The 20,284-nt window shown below is 42.0% G+C and overlaps 1 protein-coding gene across 6 annotated transcripts in view; it reads right to left on the minus strand.

The window, feature by feature from the left end:
- FILIP1 (filamin A interacting protein 1) overlaps positions 1–20,284 on the minus strand; it is a 167,176-nt gene that overhangs the window by 29,056 nt on the left and 117,836 nt on the right. The window contains exon 1 of one of the 6 annotated variants that reach the window (XM_074948000.1): positions 1,347–1,363. The exons of 3 other annotated variants lie outside the window; for them this stretch is intronic. The gene's annotated coding sequence lies outside the window, so the exon portion shown is untranslated. Of the gene's footprint in view, positions 1–493; positions 613–749; positions 898–1,346; positions 1,364–20,284 lie in introns of those variants that run through there. 2 more of the 6 variants (XM_074947999.1, XM_074947998.1) reach the window with 2 other exon arrangements.

A 20,284-nucleotide genomic window follows, 5' to 3' on the forward strand; every position in this document is an offset into this window, starting at 1 on the left:
GCAGAAAACATTCAAAATACATCAGTGGGATAAGGAAGATTTAAAATTTAGATCAGAGATTAAATTCCCCCAAACCATCTTTGGGCTGAGGTTGTCTTTTCCTTAACACTTCAATATGTTGTCTGTGCGCGTGTGCACACACACAGAAACACACACAGAAGCACAAAATATGAGCACCAAAACAAGGTGTACCTTTAAATGGTCTTTGAATTCTTCAAACCCAAACATTCCAAATAAGTTATTTTAAGACCATGATGTTCCAGTACCTTAATACAAAAAAAAAAAAAAAAAAAGAAAAGGAGTACTTGTGGCACCTTAGAGACTAACCAGTTTATTTGAGCATGAGCTTTCGTGAGCTACAGCTCACTTCATCGGATGCATAGCATATTGTGGAAACTGCAGAAGACATTTAGTCTCTAAGGTGCCACAAGTACTCCTTTTCTTTTTTCTTTTTACGAATACAGACTAACACAGCTGTTACTCTGAAACCTACCTTAATACAATTTTTCCTCCCTTCCAAGTGAGTTAAAGTCTTGAGAGAGCTGTAACTTAAAAGACTGCAGAGTTCTCCCTTTAGAACATGTCAGATTAGTCAGTGCTTCATTAATGTACAAACCCAGTTCCCAAGCTGTTCTTTTCAATAACACTTACAGCTGTTTCCTTGCCAAGTAAACCCATTAACAAGTGAAAGGCGCATGTACAAGAACAACTAACATTTGTTAAATAAAAGCAGATCTTGATTTTCTTACCTTACAATTAGGAATATACATATATATATTTGCAAGAGGAAAAAAAATAAAAATAAAAAATAAACCACCCCACGTTTGCTGAAGAACTTTAGCAGGCCATGCTCAAACCCCTGCTCCACAGGGAATTAGCCATCACATTCCAGCCATGTCATCAGAACAATGAAAGGTGAATGTTGTGCAAAACAGCTTGGGACCACTCACTGATGATGTCATCCCTCCCTTATATGGTTCATTATTGTGCAGATTTACTTTGGTCAGTGAGAAGGGGTGGAGTCCAGTGACTCCAGAAGGGAAGGCAGTTCTTAGGAAAAGAAAATAAACTGGCTGCAGAAAGGCTTAGTAAAATGCATAATCTATTCTAGATGGGGGGGGGAAACTGCATCCCTTCCATCCTCCCCTCACTTTTTTCCCTTTCAGAAAAACTGGATTCCAGCCAATTCTATTCAGCCTGGCTGAATGTAAGTAGCAATCACATTAGCTGAAGATGCAGCGTTCTGAACTGAAGTTAGCCAGGGCTTAGGTAAACAATTGATCCATATACAGAAGTCCATCCAAAATACAACACAACTAATGAATAGCAAGCAACTTTTAAGTTACCTTTTCTTGCAGTTGCTTTCTTGGAAGTTATCTTTAGCAAAAATGGATATGAATAAGCTCTCCACGCTGACCTGATGCTTCTGAATTTAAATCAGTTTGACTATCGTCAGGGTTTGCTTTTGTCAGCATTCTGCTATAATCCCATCTCCCCTCTTTCCCCCCTCTCCCCGCCACGGCCCCAGTTTATTATTAACAGCTTCCCACCCTCTACCACCAGGTTTATAATTTAGCAGTTATAAAATATTCATTTGAAATCAGGGAGCATCTACAAGTTACGTTCTTTCAAATTAAACAAATATGCACCAAAGAGAAGTTTACCAGGCTGAGTTGCCACTTTTGTTCCTTTTTAGCTGAAGAAAAGCTTGAGGTGGTTTTTTTTGTTTTTTTTTGCGGGGGGCGGATGGTTAAAGTTAACAGTCATACTCTTCTTGATGATTTATTGACATCTATGGTCCATTCATAAAGGGATTTATATACTTATGCAAATAAAGGAAATCTATTGCTGCCCCCTCCCCAAAATAATAAACTTGCTTGTTTGTTTTTAAAAGCACATGCATGGCAGCAGGACTATCACAAGAAACAGTAACAGGACAAAAAGAAAAGGAGGACTTGTGGCACCTTAGAGACTAACAATTTATTTAAGCATAAGCTTTCGTGGGCTAAAACCCACTTCACTGGATGCATGCAGGGGAAAATACAGTAGGAAGCTATATATATACACACACAGAGAACATGAAAAAATTGGTGTTGCCATACACACTATAATGAGAGTGATCAATTAAGGTGAGCTGTTACCAGCGGGAGAAAAAAAAAACTGATAATAGCTCATCCATTGTTTCATGTTCTCTGTGTATATCTATCTATCTTCCTACTGTATTTTCCACTGCATGCACCCGATGAAGTCGGTTTTAGCCCACGAAAGCTTATGCTCAAATAAATCTCTAGGGTCTCTAGGGTGCCACAAGTACTCCTGTTCTTTTTGCTGATACAGACTAACACGGCTACCACTCTGAAACCAGTAACAGGACAGAAGAGCATAGTTAGTATTGCCAACTCCCAGTGTTTAAAAATCATGAATCAAGCTCCCCTCCCCCTCCAACAATTGAGATTTTTGCGTCCTTTTTAAATGCCCTTTGATCCTCTATGCTGTGTTTGGGTCACCTTTTCAAGCTTTATTTCTCCACAAGTCTGAGGACTAGAAACTTTTTATTTTTTTGAATAAGAGACTTTCAAGCTTTCATTAATCACAGGATTCCAGAAATAAAGAAATAAAATCAAATATATTGTGAGATGGAAACACTACAAGCACTCTATTATTATATGTAAATATTGTTAAGGTTGCAAAGTCAAGCACTCAAAAATTAGAAAATTCCAGCATTAAGGTTGCCTGTGCAACCATAATTCAGCTGCTTTGTGAGTATGTATTATGATACAGCCTTTAATTACATGATCACATACTTTTTTCCTACAGGACCCCTGCCTTGTTCAGTGCACAGAAAGGCACTGCTCTGGACATGAAGATTGGCTGTGCAGTGAAAGAGATTGTTGTAGGACTCCGGCTTCAGATGTTTCAGAAGTTGGAAGGTATATAGTGAATGAGGCAGGGGACTGCAGGAAAATAAAATTCAGTCTTACGGTTTAAGGCAAGTAAATGCTTCCATAGACAATTAGATTCTATCTGTGCCTCTGCCACAGAGTTCTTATGTGATGCTGGGAAAATCACTTCAAACCAAACTTTTCACAGGTGGTCACTAATTGTGTGTGCCTCATTTTCTGTGTTCCCAACTTGAGAAGTGCTGAGCACTCACATCTGCAACTGAAGTCAATGGGAGTGGCAATTTAAACATGTAAATGCTATAGAATGTGCAGTACTCTGAAAAATCAGGTACTAGCCATCTCAAATTGGGCACCCAAAATTAGTGGATACTTTTGACCTTAATCTCTCTGTGCCAAAGTTCCCTATCTGTAAAAAGGGGATAATAATACAAAATTTTCTCATAGGGCTGTTGTAAAAATAAATTCATTAATATTTGTAATGTAATCAGATACTACAGAAAAGCCTTCAGAGCAGGGTTTGAATAGTGGACAGTAAATAAGGCCTGGAACCACACTTAGAACAATGAGGAGAAAACATAATATTGAATAGCTGATCAATAATGAGTACCATCCATCCTATGCATTGAATGAGTTTGGGGGCCTGTGAAAAAAATAATGTGATCATGTAATTAAAGACTGCATCATAATGCATAGGTACTAGGAAGCCAAATGAAGATTACCCTTAATTCTGGCCGTTCCAAATGTTTGAGTTTTTGACTTTGCAACCTTAATAAATGTTCACTTAATGTAGTTTGTAAGTTCCTAGGTTTGTTAAAAAGCAAACTGACAACAGAAATTACATTATGTGGCATCATACTGACATCCACAGGGATCATCAGCAGGGTTGGAACCTTTAGAGTCACCAGATAGACTTCTGCCTCTTGAACTAATGGAGTAGCTGATAGCAGCAGCATGTTGCTATCCTCTTTATGGACCAACACGAGAGGCAGATGGAACACTTTGGCAGTGTATTTCACAGATCTTTGCAGACAGCCATGAGCAGCAGGTATAAGAGGCTTGGGGAGGCTAAGCCTCCCCAACGGTGCAAGAAATGCTGGATGGCCTGCCACCTTTGGAGTGCCACCACCGGCTGCTCCCAAGAAGCGTGGGGGCTACCGGCACCCAGACGATGGACCCGCCTGCGCTCCAACTCGAGGTCCCGTTGCCGCTCGGCCTCTTCCCCTGTGGCCCCACCTGCCCTGTACTTCTTCCCGCCCATACTCCACCTCTTCCCCCTAGGCCATCCCACTACCTGCCACTCACTCCTCTCCACCTGCTCTCCCCTCATCGCTTCTGCTTATGGCAGGAGAGGGTAGAAAGGAGTAAATGGCAGGGGACTCAGGGGAGACAGCAAAGAGGAACGAGCAGTTGGTGGGTAGGGGGAGTCAGGGGAGGGGGCAGTGAGGAACCAGCAATGGGCAGGTGAAGAGGGCATCGGGGAAAGAGGTGGAGTGGGGGCAAAAAGAGGCAGAGCAGGGCGGGCTCTTGGGCAGAGTGAGAGGCGGGGCCATGGTCTGGGTGCGGGTGGCCCCTCCCACTTCTAGGGAGCTTCTGGAGCTCCCGCCCAGTCTCCCCATATGCAAGAGGGAGAAGACAGCAGAGGAATGATGAGACTCAGGAATCTTGGGCTACGTTCCATGCTCTGAAGAGAAGTGTGTGCTAGTGGGCACAGAGTCTATTTCTCATTTCCCCCAAGGGTGACCCCTTCTTCTCCATTCTTTCTAATCTGTCCTTGTCCCAGTCCTGCTTCGTCCCCACTCCTGACTCGTCATCTAAGTTCCATTTTCCTCACCTGGCCAGTCCCGGTCTCCACTCCTCAGGCTTTTCATCCCAGTCTCAGTATTCTGGGTCAGCTCCTAGTCTTGCCAGTTGTGACTTGCCCCCCTGGACTCCCCATTCCAGTCCCAGTGTTCACACCTCAACGCCCCCTGCCATTACCCAGCCATTCTCAGTTCCCCACTTCTTCATTTCATCTCTTTCTCTCCTTCACCCTCGCCCCCCATTGTCCCCTCCCCCAACCCATATTCCTTCATCCCCACTGCCTCATAGTCACAATCTCCTTGTCTCAGTGTCCACCTCTTCCAATTCCCTATCCCTTGCCCACCCAGCCCCACTTCTCTCCTTCCCAACCCTCATCAGATTTGACTCCCCACCCCTAGCTCAGTCCCAGTATCCTGGCCCAGCCAGTCCCAGTTTCCACCACAGTTCTGCCTTTTCCTCAGTCTTTTACTAGCTCCCAGTCCCATCCCCACTAGCCCTATTTCCTTCCCTGGCTCCCAGTCCCACCCTCTCTGCAACTCTCAGTATCAGTTTCCCTCTTCAAAGTCACAATCTCAGCCTCCCCACCCTGTCCCCAAGGATGAAGCTAATCACACACAGAGACTACCAGTGCAGATCCAGCTCTCTTGTTCTGGCTCATTCAGTCAGGCAGCTTCCTCCGCCACACTGCCTGAGCTGGGGATCGTGTCTGTCTTTCTGTCTGTCTTTGAAAGCACAGGAGAGACAGGCTCTCTCTCTGCTTACAGGGAAAGTCCTGCCAGCCCTGGGCTGTAGCTTGTCAAGTGTTCATGGAATCTTTGGGGACATTTAGCTGCTCAAATCTAAGGTTTTTAACATGTGCAAACTGTGATTTTTCAAAGGCTTAGAATAACCATTTAGGCAGATATTCGCAGGGATGGCAAAAGGCACATCCCTGATATAAAGGGCACTTCACTGCCAAATTTCAAGTCCCTGCTGCAAGACTGCAGACCGCTAGAGCCTTGCAAAGAAGAGGTCACCAAAATTTTGTAACATGGGCAAAACGCTGTGTTTTCCCTAGCCTCATTCTTGGAGACAGCTGAACAGTTTGAGCTAAAATAAAAGAGAGAGAGATCAGCCTAAGATAGATATGTGACATGGAACATTTCAGCCCCAGCAGTTAATGTTTGGCAAAGTTATAATAACAACACCTAGGTCTTCCATAGCACTTTTCATCAGTAGACCTCAAAGCACTATACAAAGGTTGTAAGCAACATTATCCCCATTTTACAGATGAAGAAACTAAGGCACAGAGCAGTGAAGTGATTTGCCTAAGGTCACCCAGCAGGCCAGTGGCCAAAATGGAAATAAAATCCTTGTCTCCTGACTCCCAGTCCAATGTGCTACTCACTAGTCCATACTGCCTCCCTATAAACAACTGAAAACAAGGCCTTATAATGGGAAGTGTCAGGCAACCTTTATAGCAGGTGGTGCTTCCACCCCTCCTATGTATTATTTGTATCGCTGTAGTACCTAGGAGCCCAAGTTATGGACCAGTACCTCTTTGTACTTGGCCCTGCGAAACTCTTTTTTGTGTATTGACCTAGAGTCATGAGGCACATTAATGGGAAGAAATTTCTCCTTGTAAAGTTTAAGATACTGATACGTCAACTGTATTTGCATATTCATTTTAGGGCTGGAATTCAGCCAATATGCCCTGACTGCACTTTTTACTAGCTTCATACACAGCTCCAACTGATTGCCATATTTAGGATCAGGAAGCAATCTTCTCCCGGGTCAGAGGCCATGGGTTTTTTTTGTCTTCCTCTGCAGCATGAGGCATGGGTCACTTGCAGATTTAAACTAGTGTAAAAGGTGAATTCTCTGTAACTTGAGGTCTTTAAATCATGATTTGTGGACTTCAGTAACTCAGCCAGAGGTTAGGGGTCTATTACAGGAATGGGCGGGTGAGATTCTGTGACCTGCAATGTGCAGGAGGTCAGACTAGATGATCATGATGGTCCCTTCTGTCCTTAAAGTCTATGAGTCAGTGTATGTCTGTTTCAAAGTGTGTCTCTGTTCTCATGCTGGGTTTCAGCCAGCATAACTCTAGGCATATCCCCTAGAAATCTGGAGGGAGGAGACACTGGGGACTGGAGACAGTGGGGTTGGGGGCCTGTGTATAGCAGGATTTGGGTTAGAGTGTGAGTGGGGCTGGGGCCCTAGAGTGTGAGAAAAAGCAGCACATAGCAAGGGATGAGTCGTAAGCGAGAGAAGCTGAAGTGGCCTGCAGACGTAAGAGGTCAGGAAGGGAGAGAGGAAGGAAACTGGAGAGGCACACGCACACACAGTGGAAAGGAAGATAATAGTGAGGCTGGAGAATAATGAATCCAAAATACTGGAAAAAGGAGGCAAATAAAAAAAGAGAGAGAGAGAGAGAGAGAGGGAGGGAGGATGAAGCTGGAAGGAGGGAGAGAAGAAAATGACAAATAAGGATGATGGAATCAAATAGAAAAACAAGGATGTAACTATGTACGCAGAGTCAGAGATTCCAAGGTGAGAAGGGACCATTGTGATCATCTAGTCTGACCTCTATAACACAGACCATAGAACTTCCCCAAAATAATATCCTTTTAGAAAAACATCCAATCTTGATTTTAAATTTGTCATTGATGGGGAATTCACCACAACCCTTGGTAAATTGTTCTAATAGTTAATTACTCTCACCATTAAAAATTTACACCTTATTTCCAGTCTGAATTTATCTAGTTTCAAATTCCAGCCATTGAATCGTGCTATACCTTTCTCTGCTAGACTGAAGAGCACAATACATATTTGTTCCCCATTTAGCTATTTATAAACTGTAGTAAAGTCACACCTTAATCTTCTTTTTGTTAAGCTAAATAGATTGAAAAACTCCAGGAGCTCACTTACAAGACATGTTTTCTAACCCTTCAATCATTCTCATTCTTCTCTGAACCCTGTCTAATTTATCAACATCCTTCTTGAACTATGGGCGCCAGAACTAGATACAGCCTTCCAACAGCAGTCACACCAGTGCCAATACAGAGGTAAAATACCCTCTTTTCTCCTCAAGATTCTCCTGTTTATGCACCTCATGATCACATTAGCTCTTTGGCCACAGCATCACAGCAGGAGCTCATGTTCAGCTGATTATCCACCATGACCCCAAATCTTTTTCATCAAAGTCACTGCTTCAAAAGATGGAGTCCCATATCCTGTAAGTATGACCTACATTCTTTGTTCCCAGATATATACATTTACATTTAGCCATTGATAAAAATGTTAAATAGAGGAGGGCCAAGAAGTGATGCCTGCAGGACCCCTGTGGAAGCAAACCCACTTGATGATGATTCCCTGTTCACAGTTACATTTTGAGACCTATTAGTTAGCCATTTTTAGTACATTTAATGTATGCCAGGTCAATATTATATCATTCTAGTTTCTTGAATCAAAATGTCATGCAGTAACAAGTCAAAAGCCTAACAGAAGTATAAGTATATTATGTCAATACTATTACCTTTATCAACCAAACCTGTAATCTCATAAAAAATATATCAAATTAGTTTGACAGGATCTATTTTCCATAAACCCATGTTGATTGGCATTAATTACATTACCCTCTTTTAATTCATTATTAATCAAGTCCCCTATCAGCTGCTTCATTATCTTACCTAGGACTGATGTCAGGTTAACAGGCCTATAATAACTTAGGTCATCCTGTTTATTCTTTTAAATACAGACACCAACTAATACCCCATCTTGTGCTTTATCTGTTAGGACACTGATCCATAAACATTCAGGGTCATTTTCTTCCAAGTTTATCAGTTACTCAGAAACAGTAAAACCACTTTTGACAGAGTGCATCTCTCCCTACCCTTTTGCCCACTTGATCCTTTCTAACTAGGTTATAACCATTGATTTTAACATTCCAACTGTGTGAGCCATCCCACCAGGTTTCAGTCTTATCAACTAGACCAAGTTTATGCTCATAAATGAGCAATTTCAGTTTTTCTTGCTTGTTACCCAGGCTCCAAGCATTGGTGCATAGGCAATTAAATAATTTCTTCTCATCATGTCCTTTGGTTCCTTGATTAATTTTGTTCTTAGCATCTCTTTTGTGCTGCGTGCTATCTTCCATTTTTTTACCCTCCCCTTTTGCTATTAGTTTAACCCCCTCCTGACTACTCTAGCCAGCCTGTCCCCAAGCTGATTGGTCCCCCTTCTACTGGATCAAGGATCCAGGCCTAAATTCATATCAGTTTTTATGTGTTTAATGTTTTTATCTTTACTTGCTTTGTGGGTCTGTTACAGTCAGGTCTGTAACTGCATAAATCATGGCCCTTGAACCACACCACCTTTTACTCCCATGTGGAGCACAGATTTAATTTGATAAGTAAAAGTGAACAGCTAAAAAGCATTAAAATCCATTTTCAAAAATAACTAATTTTTTTCTCAAAACATATTGAATCAGAAAGAGCTTATCAGGTTTCAGCTGTAGATTTTATTTCAGTTTAAACTAGAACTCTGTGTGTTTACACATTCTTAGGCCCCAATCCTGCAAACTGGGCGGATGCCTGTGTAGCATTCCATTAGGAATTTCTGCATGAGTAAGGGTTCTGATTGTAGGATCAGGGACCTTTATCAATATCCACAAAACCCCTCACAAACCACCTTGCCTTAAACAAAATCTCCTCCTCCAATGTCCTCTAACTTTCAAGGAAATCCTGTAAAACTAGAGAGAGGTCTTGTTGTATGACATGAAGGTCAACAAATGCATATCATATATAGAATCCCTTGACTCTCAAACAAATGTTTTCCCCATACATTTATCATGGTATGTTTGGCTGGCTGCTTGTTGTGGTTCTTTGATATAGAAAAGCCCATCACGGTATCCAAGACTAAGAGCCTCCCTTAAATATGTCTTGTGTAGTGGGCTTAAGAATTAAAACACTTTCCTTCATTTATTTGAGCTATTGCACTGTGCCAAAGTATAATGGAGCACATGAGGTATAACAGCATGAACTAAGGCTGAATAGAGTTTCACCTTTAACCCTGAGAGATTCTTTTGAAGAGTGGGAATTAAATTCAGAGACTAAGCATTAAATGCCTTTTTAAAATTACTTTTTAATCTCTCCGTTTACACAAGAGGACTGAATAGGTCTAGCTTGCTCCCTACAAGATTTACAGGTAAGCACAACTTTTGCTTCTTAATCTCTACATTTAAGCTTCCACCAACATGAAGCAGTTTAAAACACTAAATTCCTGAACAAATTGCACTCACAACATTTGAGAAACCACATAAGACAAAAACCAGGAAAAGAAAAGGAGGCTGGGGGAGGGGAATCACAAATTCCAGCCTAATTCAAAATTTGTGCTACATTGCTGGGTACAATCTTTTGCTACAATGAAGAGGAGAAACTGAGAAGCAAAAGATGGAATTGATTTAACTGTTTAATGATGTGCTAATAGACTACACATTGCTCTGATTTGTTGCTCTCTTTTGTCGGTGTTCTTAAGTGTCTGTAGCCATTGCCCGTAGCAAATGAGTATTTGATTATAAAATTTGCTGTAAACACTGCTTTGTATTCTTTCCAGGGACAGCCCCACCCTCTCCCTTGCTCTTTATCTTCAGTCCAAGTACATATGTAACATTAATAGCAAAGGCAGTATCTGCAACCTCCCCAGATTCGCTAGCTATATTACAAATAACCCAGATGCTGCTACTAGTGCAAAGCAAAACAAAACAAAACAAAGATTTCTCTGAATTTGTATTTACTTACAGATATGAAAATGCACACCAGGTAGCTTGACAGACTGCAAATTACTGTCCATAAAAAAACCAAAGCAATGAAAACTTTTCATTATTAGTGTTCTCCATGATCTTTTAGGTCACTTGTCTTTGCTATGTTTCTGGATAATTAGCACTCATTTGTTAGGTGCAAATCTGTCTTCAAACTTCCACCTGTCCACATATCTTCCCATAGCTTAATAGATGTTAATGAATTCAATGGAACAAATTCCTGGTAGAGCATAAAAGAAGAACTCAGAAAAAAAGACTTTTTAATATACTGTTGAAAATATATTGAATTAGGTGGTTCCCTGTGCCTTTTGGGAAAAGTATACACTAAAGATATATATAGATATATATATACCAAATCCTTGAAACTGAACCTTGTAGGAAAAGCCTAAGTAAAAACCATAAGTTGGAATCTGTTCTGTTATATATTCTAGGCAATACATTTTTATGTGGTATACGTCATACGCCCTAAAAAACTTCATTTGGTGATCTAAGCTGAACAACTGGCTTTGTTCACCTTTCTTCTTATTTAAAACAGGTTGTTCCATGTAGCTATTTAAAAAAACCAAAAACGTTGTTTTATTATTCCCCAGATAATTTCTAAATAAGTCATGCTGCCTGGATTTAAGATTTTTCTTCTCTTTTCTTTTCAGTATGTAAATTTCACTACATTTTGATGTTGTTGCCTTATGGAAGTATGATCCAAGAGCTAACCATAAATGTTTCTTTCTTTTTGGCTTAAGAGAAATCATTCTTGCTTTCATGGAACTGCTATATGTCCTGATAATATTTCAAAAAGCTGATTTTGGAAGCAATGATATTACACACCTGAGTGGGAGATATTTACTAAAAGAAACAAAACAAACATGATTTAACTTAAATCATAGATAAATCATAGATAAATGCAGAGAATCATAATAGTTGGTTTATGCGACTAATCCTTTTATCTGCCTATGAAGAAAGCCAATGTCAGTGAGACTTCTCTGAGCAACGATGATTAAAGCTGAACATCATTCAGGACCTACCTAGACAGCAAGTTGTACTATGTCAGGGTTCTAATTGCTTTATGGCATGGTTTGTTCTTGCCAGTATGGACAGGATTCAATCATGTTATAGAGCAATATCACGGTTCTTTAACAACAAGGGCCAAGTATATCCCTGGATTAAGTGGCCTCAACTCTCAATGATTTCAGTGTGGTGTGTAGCTGCTAATGTCAGGGCTGTAGCATGGTTCCATGCTACCCCCTATCTACCTGTCTAGACTCTCATGCCCACCTCATCATTGTAGTATCTATGGGCTAGTCTACACTAGAATTTAGCGCTCCTGGTGAAGATGGTGTATGCCGACGGGAGAGAGCTCTCCCGTTGGCATAATAAATGCACCTCCATGAGAGGTGTTAGCACTGTTCACACTGGCACTTAGATTGGTGTAACTATGTCACTCGGGGGGGGGAAGGGCTTATTCACACGTATATAAGCGACAAAAGCTATACCGAAGCCAGTGGTACTGTAGACCTGGCCTAAGCAACTTCCATGTTGCTTCAGAGTACACTACTGATCCTCTCTTGCTCTAGTCAGGTTTCCTCCCTCCTTTTCCTCAACCCCATCTTCTTCTCCACCTCGTTTAGTTCTATCCGTTCTTCCTCCTTTTCTCCAGTTTTCTCTCCTCCCCTCTCCTATATCTTTCTGCCTTTATTTTTTAATTGTTTATGTAAAAACACTAAGTTGAGGCTGTGAAAAATGCTAAGGTTTATATTCTGCTCTGAAGGCCACGAGGTTAGAGGTCATTTGCAATGCAGCAGAAGAAGAATCCATAGTCTTGGGCCAGAAGAAGAATCCACACTCTGTCTTCCATTCTCAGAAGTTTGATCCTGGGGGGCATCAGTTTCATAGTTCTACTGGAATGTATCTGTCATGGGAGATGGGAGATGAGAGAAACGTGGTTCCTTAGGTAGCTTGAACCTGTGTCATGCAGGGCTTTAGAGATGAGAACTGATATCTTGACCTTGACTTGGTGTCATAAAGGGAGCCAGTGCAGTAAACAGAATACCAGAGTGGCATGTTCTCTTGTTACTGAGTAGACTAGTGGTAACATGCTGGACCAATTACAAGCTTTTTGAGGCTAGAACAGTCTTCCTTCCTCTTCTAGGTCTTTCTTCAAGGTCTTCCTTAAAAATCCCCAATTCCACTCCCACCCTCTTTTCAAGCAATTCCTCTTCTCTTATTCTGATCATACCAATCAATCCTTGATATTCTGAACACTGTTTAAAAGCAATTGATTCAGAGTCTCAGTATTTGGGTCTTTTTGACTTGTGTTTGTACAGCGTCTAGCACAAGGGGGACCTAGTCCATCACTGGGGCTCCTAGGCACAACCATAATACAAATAGTAAATCAGCATCATCAATAATTCTCACAGCCCCTCACTCCAGAACTGTAGTGTCCTATGTAGACTAAGTTCTTTAAGTTCTTACCTATTTTTATAAAGCTCCATGAAACCACCCCAACTCTCCAACATCAGCCCTGTTTCCCTTCTTCCCTTCACCTCTAAACTCATCAACACTGAATGAACCATTTACAACTGTTGCCTTGAGTTTCTTTTGTCCAAGCCAGTCATGGATCCCTTCTACTCTTTCTACTCAACTGAAACTGTTATCACTAAGGTCTCTAATAAGTCTTCACAGACAAATCTCAGGGCCTCTTACTCCATCCTCATCTTCCTTGACCTAACATCTCTTCACCATCTATCCTTCCTTCCATTCTTCCACTTGCACAAACCTTAACACATTCTTCTCTCTGACTACTTTATATCTAGCTCCTCTTGTTGCCCTTTCTTCCTTCACAAATCTTCCACTTGCAATCATTTCCCATGTTCACCTCCTCTTTGTTTCTGGTATCATCTGTCCTAAACTGATCCTCTTTTTATTCCTACCATCCTTTCCTCTCAGACCCCTTCCTTTCCCCCGTTATGCTGGTTTTAATTCTGCTGACCTTGTTTCCAGCTGCTGTTCTTTCTCATAATGCCGCCTAGAAGCAGCATGTATGAATCACAGGATGACTATGAGCTGCCAATGTGATGTGGCTGTGAAAAAGGCTAATGCAACCCTAAGATGCATCAGGCGAGGCATTTCCAGTAGAGATAGTGAAGTATTATTAACACTATACAAGGCATGGTGAGACCCAGAGGTGCCGACTTTCTGAGTTTGCGAGGGGTGTTCTGCCCCCACTCCACCCCTTCCCCCCTAAACTGCCCCTTGCCCTGCCTCTTCCCACACCTGCTCTGCCCCGCCCCTTTCCGCCCCATTCTGCCCCCTTTCCTCCCTCTCGTCCCAAGTGCCTCCTGCACACCGCTGAACCGGTGGGCAGGAGGGGGAGGGTTTGATCCGTGGGGCTGTCGGTGGGTGCTAAGCACCCACTATTTTTTTTCCAGTGCGTGCTCCAGCCCCAGAGAATCCATGGAGTCAGTGCCAATGGTGAGACCTCACCTGGAATACTGTATGCAGTTCTGGTCTCTCGTGTGTAAGAAAGATGGATTCAAACTGGGACAGATGTAGAGAAGGGCTACTAGGATGATCAGAGGAACGAAGAACCTACCGTATGAGGAGAGACTTAACGAACTTGGCTTGTTTAGCTTAACCAATGAAGAATGAGGGGAGATATGATTGCTTTCTATAAATACATTAGAGGGACAAACACTGGGGGTGTGGGAAGAGGAGTTATTTAAGGTAAGGGCCTATATAGGCACAAGAACAAATGGATGTCAACTGGCCATCCATAAGTTTAGGCTTGAAATTAGACAAAAGTTTCCAACCATCAGAGGAGTGAAGTTCTGGAACAGCCTTCCAAGGGGAGTAGTGGGGGTAAAAAAACCTAACTTGTTTTAAGACTGAGCTTGATAAGTTTATGGAAGGGATGGTATGATGAGATTGCCTACAGTGGTATATGGCCTATCTACAACTGCTATTAGCAAATATCTCCAATGGCTAGAAATGGAACACTAGATGGGAGGGCTCTGATTTACTTCAGAAAATTCTTTCCTAGGTGTCTGGCTGGTGGGTCTTGCCCACATGCTCAGGGTCTAATTGATCGTCATATTTGAGGTCGGTAAGGAATTTTTCCCCAGATCAGATTGGCAGAGAGCTCTGGGATGGGGGTGGGGGTTTGCCTTCCTCTGCAGCTTTGGGCAAGGGTCACTTACTGGTTTGAATTAGAGTAAATTGTGGATTTTCTGTAACTTGAAGTCTTTAAGCTTGAAGTATTGAGAACTTCCAGTAACTCAGCCAGAGGTTATGGGCCTATTACAGGAGTGAGTGGATGAGGGTCTGTGGCCTGTGATGTGCAGGCAGTCAGGCCAGATGATCACGGTGGTCCCTTCTGGCCTTAAACTCTCTGAGTCTGTAAATCTAGTGAACCTGTTATGGGGCTGGTGGACAGGAACTCCTGAGTTCTAAGCCTAATAATAATTGTCAGTCTCGTCATTGTCTTTCATTTGATACATCAGTTTAGAAAGGCAAATAAAATGAGAGGGCGAAACACACAAAAATGTGGGCAAAACACAGCAGAAATTGCTGTTTTGTGCCAATTAATCCCAAAAGTCAGAGTGACAAAAGTTCTGGGAGAGGAATGGATCTGACTTTCTGGTGAACAGTGTAACAGAGATGAGGGCCATGAACAGAAAAGCTCTCCAAAGCAAAAGTTGAGACTTGTGACTTAGGAAACCAGAGTAGCTCATGTAGCTGTGTATAATGGCATGAGAATAATCTAAGATTTAGGAGAAAAGTGAAAATCACCTGTGTGCAGAGAAGTGAGGCCAAAAAAAAATAAATAGTAGAATTTTCCTAATAGTAGAACAATTGCTAATTGGAGTGCAATTTCTTGGGTTGATCCCACCTTCACTGAAGTCATTAGTAACATTCCCATTGACTTCAATAGTCTAATATCAAGCCCTTCATTTTAGAAATTATTTTTCTACTTTTTGAAATTGTTGTTTTACCTTTACACTTTAATCTTAGCCATTTATATTGTCATTTGCCTATACAATGAGTTTATATTATTAATTCTTTCAAAGATGTTTCTTAGGGTGCCATAACAGAAATACATGGCTTTATTTACTAAGGCTTTTTTTTTCTTTTTAGCAAACTTCCCAAAGAATGGCTTTCTACATAATTTAGCAAAAATGAATTTTCAAGAACTGTGCAACATAAATCAGCGGCTGCTTCTGACCCCAGGTGAGACTAATAGGTTTTAATAACTTCAAAACTGAGTAATCCTGACTGTCACCACAACCTAATATACCATGCCACAACTGTCAGTAGGAAAGGCAGGAAAGGTATTTTCATTAATTTCCATTTCAGTATCTGTGGATTTTGCCTGGAATGCAAAAGAGCAAACACCTGTTCATTACATCAAAACCTGCACCACAAAGTCTCTAGTACTTTCTGTCCCCTTATTTTTTCAGTGTAATGAAGCTAGGAAGAGTAGGTTACATGGATAAAATGTGTATTTGTATCTACAGCCAGTTTTTCTACTGCTTCTTTGCTAAAATTAGTAAACTTCCCAAGTGATAGCTATCTTCTGTGTCTGTGTTAGCATGTTTATTGGTGACTGCAGAAGAAAATGGCTTCTCTGTACTTTCGTCTGTATTTTATGTTATTTCTAGTATTTAGAAATAGAGAGATAGAGAAAGAGACAAATTTTGCCTTCACATATGCAACTCCTCTTGACTTCCATTGGTACAGACACTGGAAGTGTTGAGAGAACTTCTCCCCCACAACTTCGTACTATCATGTTTGTCTTTCCTTTGAATAGCTGCAAGGTTCATGCATCTTCACCCACATCCCGCTCAAATTTTGTATCTGTTTGCCCCACTGTTGACTACTACAAATTCAATTGCCTTGTATATTACTATTGTTTTGATAGGTATATAGTGCCATAAGTATGAAGGTGCAAAGTCCCTTTCCTGAAAAGGTAAGAACCTAAAAATTACCAGTTCATCTGCAATGTGCAACACTGACTGACTGTTGTTATAAAAATAAATATACAGTATTTGGCTACAGAAATGCTCTAAAATTAATACGGTCACAAGTGGAACAAGTATGGTCTGCAAGTTAGTTTGCTAGAGTGGTAACTTTTATTCAGAGACTAAAAGTACAAACTGCAAGTAGGAAACAGCTTATCTGTATACTTTTAAAAAGTTATTATTCAGATTCTGATTGGACTTACACCAACTACAGCATTTGCTCAAGAAACTTCCTGAAAAAGCACAAGATCAAATCCGCACAGACACACCCCTGGAACCCTGACCTGGGATATTCTATCTACTACCCAAGATCCATAAACCTGGAAATCCTGGGCGCCCCATCATCTCAGGCATTGGCACCCTGACAGCAGGATTGTCTGGCTATGTAGACTCCCTCCTCAGGCCCTACGCTACCAGCACTCCCAGCTACCTTCGAGACACCACTGACTTCCTGAGGAAACTACAGTCCATCGGTGATCTTCCTGATAACACCATCCTGGCCACTATGGATGTAGAAGCCCTCTACACCAACATTCCACACAAAGATGGACTACAAGCCGTCAAGAACACTATCCCCGATAATGTCACGGCTAACCTGGTGGCTGAACTTTGTGACTTTGTCCTTACCCATAACTATTTTACATTTGGGGACAATGTATACCTTCAGATCAGCGGCACTGCTATGGGTACCCGCATGGCCCCACAGTATGCCAACATTTTTATGGCTGATTTAGAACAACGCTTCCTCAGCTCTCGTCCCCTAACGCCCCTACTCTACTTGCACTATATTGATGACATCTTCATCATCTGGACCCATGGAAAAGAAGCCCTTGAGGAATTCCACCATGATTTCAACAATTTCCATCCCACCATCAACCTCAGCCTGGTCCAGTCCACACAAGAGATCCACTTCCTGGACACTACAGTGCTAATAAACGATGGTCACATAAACACCACCCTATACTGGAAACCTACCGCTATTCCTACCTACATGCCTCCAGCTTTCACCCTGACCACACTACACGATCCATCATCTACAGCCAAGCTCTGCGATACAACCGCATTTGCTCCAACCCCTCAGACAGAGACAAACACCTACAAGATCTCTATCAAGCATTCTTACAACTACAATACCCACCTGCGGAAGTGAAGAAATAGATTGATAGAGCCAGAAGAGTTCCCAGAAGTCACCTACTACAGGACAGGCCTAACAAAGAGAATAACAGAACGCCACTAGCCGTCACCTTCAGCCCCCAACTAAAACCCCTCCAACGCATTATTAAGGATCTACAACCTATCCTGAAGGATGACCCAACACTCTCACAAATCTTGGGAGACAGGCCAGTCCTTGCCTACAGACAGCCCCCCAACCTGAAGCAAATACTCACCAACAACCACATACCACACAACAGAACCACTAACCCAGGAACCTATCCTTGCAACAACGCCCATTGCCAACTGTGCCCACATATCTATTCAGGGGACACCATCACAGGGCCTAATAACATCAGCCACACTATCAGAGGCTCGTTCACCTGCACATCTACCAATGTGATATATGCCATCATGTGCCAGCAATGCCCCTCTGCCATGTACATTGGTCAAACTGGACAGTCTCTACGTAAAAGAATAAATGGACACAAATCAGATGTCAAGAATTATAACATTCATAAACCAGTTGGAGAACACTTCAATCTCTCTGGTCACGCAATCACAGACATGAAGGTCGCTATCTTACAACAAAAAAACTTCAAATCCAGACTCCAGCGAGAAACTGCTGAATTGGAATTCATTTGCAAATTGGATACTATTAATTTAGGCTTAAATAGAGACTGGGAGTGGCTAAGTCATTATGCAAGGTAGCCTATTTCCCCTTGTTTTTTCCTACCCCCCCCCCCAGACGTTCTGGTTAAACTTGGATTTGTGCTGGAAATGGCCCACCTTGATAGTCATGCACATTGTGGGGAGAGTGGTCAATTTGGATGAGCTATTGCCAGCAGGAGAGTGAGTTTGTGTGCGTGTTGGGGGTGGTGGTGGTGAGAAAACCTGGATTTGTGCTGGAAATGGCCCACCTTGATTATCATGCACATTATAGGGAGAGTGGTTACTTTGGATGAGCTATTGCCAGCAGAGAGTGAGTTTGTGTGTGTATGGGGTTGGGGGGGTGAGAAAACCTGGATTTGTGCTGGAAATGGCCCACCTTGATTATCATGCACATTGTAGGGAGAGTGGTCACTTTGGATAAGCTATTACCAGCAGGAGAGTGAGTTTGTGTGTGTGTGTGTTTTGGGAAAAAGGGGTGGGGGGTGAGAAAACCTGTATTTGTGCTGGAAATGTCCCACCTTGATTTTCATGCACGTTGTAAGGAGAGTGGTCACTTTGGATAGGCTATTACCAGCAGGAGAGTGAGTTTGTGTGTGTGGTTTTTGGAGGGGGGTGAGGGGGTGAGAGAACCTGGATTTGTGCAGGAAATGGCCCACCTTGATTATCATACACATTGTGAAGAGAGTGGTCACTTTGGATGGACTATTACCAGCAGGAGAGTGAGTTTGTGGGGGGGGGGGCGGAGGGTGAGAAAATTTGGATTTGTGCTGGAAATGGCCCAACTTGATGATCACTTTAGATAAGCTATTACCAGCAGGAGAGTGGGGTGGGAGGAGGTATTGTTTCATGGTCTGTGTGTGTATATAATGTCTTCTGCAGTTTCCACAGTATGCATCCGATGAAGTGAGCTGTAGCTCACGAAAGCTCATGCTCAAATAAATTGGTTAGTCTCTAAGTTGCCACAAGTACTCCTTTTCTTTTTGCGAATACAGACTAACACGGCTGTTACTCTGAAACCTATAAATCTTGGGTAGCTCCAACGTCATCAAAGGAGTAGCACCAATGTAAACTTGTGTATGTGAGACCACTAACCACACCAATACATTTATGGATTAGTTGTGCACTCAGGTCTAAATTACAACTTCCTGAATTAGCTTGAGGCAAGGAGCTCAGATGCCATTGTAATGGACACAAAACGGTTCAGGGGTCCTTGGCCTGCCAGGTAGGAGGCGGCTATTTATCGAAACTGTTTGAAAGATATATTCATAGTGGAGGTCCATTGCTAACTTTTGGCTATAGAGAACAGGTTGAAAATATTTTTAAGGTCTTTTCAAGACACCACTTGAACTGGTATGCAATATCAGCATTTTTCTTATAGTTCCATCAGTTTCTGCAAGGTTTTTGAATGCAAAATTAAGACCAACATGCTCAACCTGCAGAGCCTAAAGTCAGAGAGACATGGTCTTTTATTGGACCAACTTCTGTTGGTGAGAGAGACAAGCTTTTGAGTTTACACACAGCTCTTCTTCAGGTCCTAACACCTAAATTCTTAATGCACCCCATTAATATGGGGTGCATAAGTAATATGTTAGCAGGGCTGAGCACCTGCCGCTTCCATTGAAACTGTGCTTCTAGCCTGTCTGTCTGAGAAGAAAACTTTCTAACTGTGACCCTGATTCAGCTAAGGTTTCCTGTGGCTATAGACTGCCTGAAAACATGACTAGTAGAGCTGTTAACGAACAGATTTGTTTCAATTATGTGGTAACCGTGAAAGACAATTTTAATGTCAATATTGCTAGTTATTTCACTCTGCGTGGAGCTTGCAATTGTGAGTGGAGCTTGAGTAGAGTAACTTCCCACCCCCACCCACACCTGACCCAGTGAGTATTTAGAGTGATGGATCTGCAGATGTAGTAAACTTGTTCAGAAATAATGCAATAGAT

This window comes from Natator depressus, chromosome 3 (genome assembly GCF_965152275.1).
Source record: "Natator depressus isolate rNatDep1 chromosome 3, rNatDep2.hap1, whole genome shotgun sequence".
Classification (NCBI taxonomy): Eukaryota; Metazoa; Chordata; order Testudines; family Cheloniidae; genus Natator; species Natator depressus.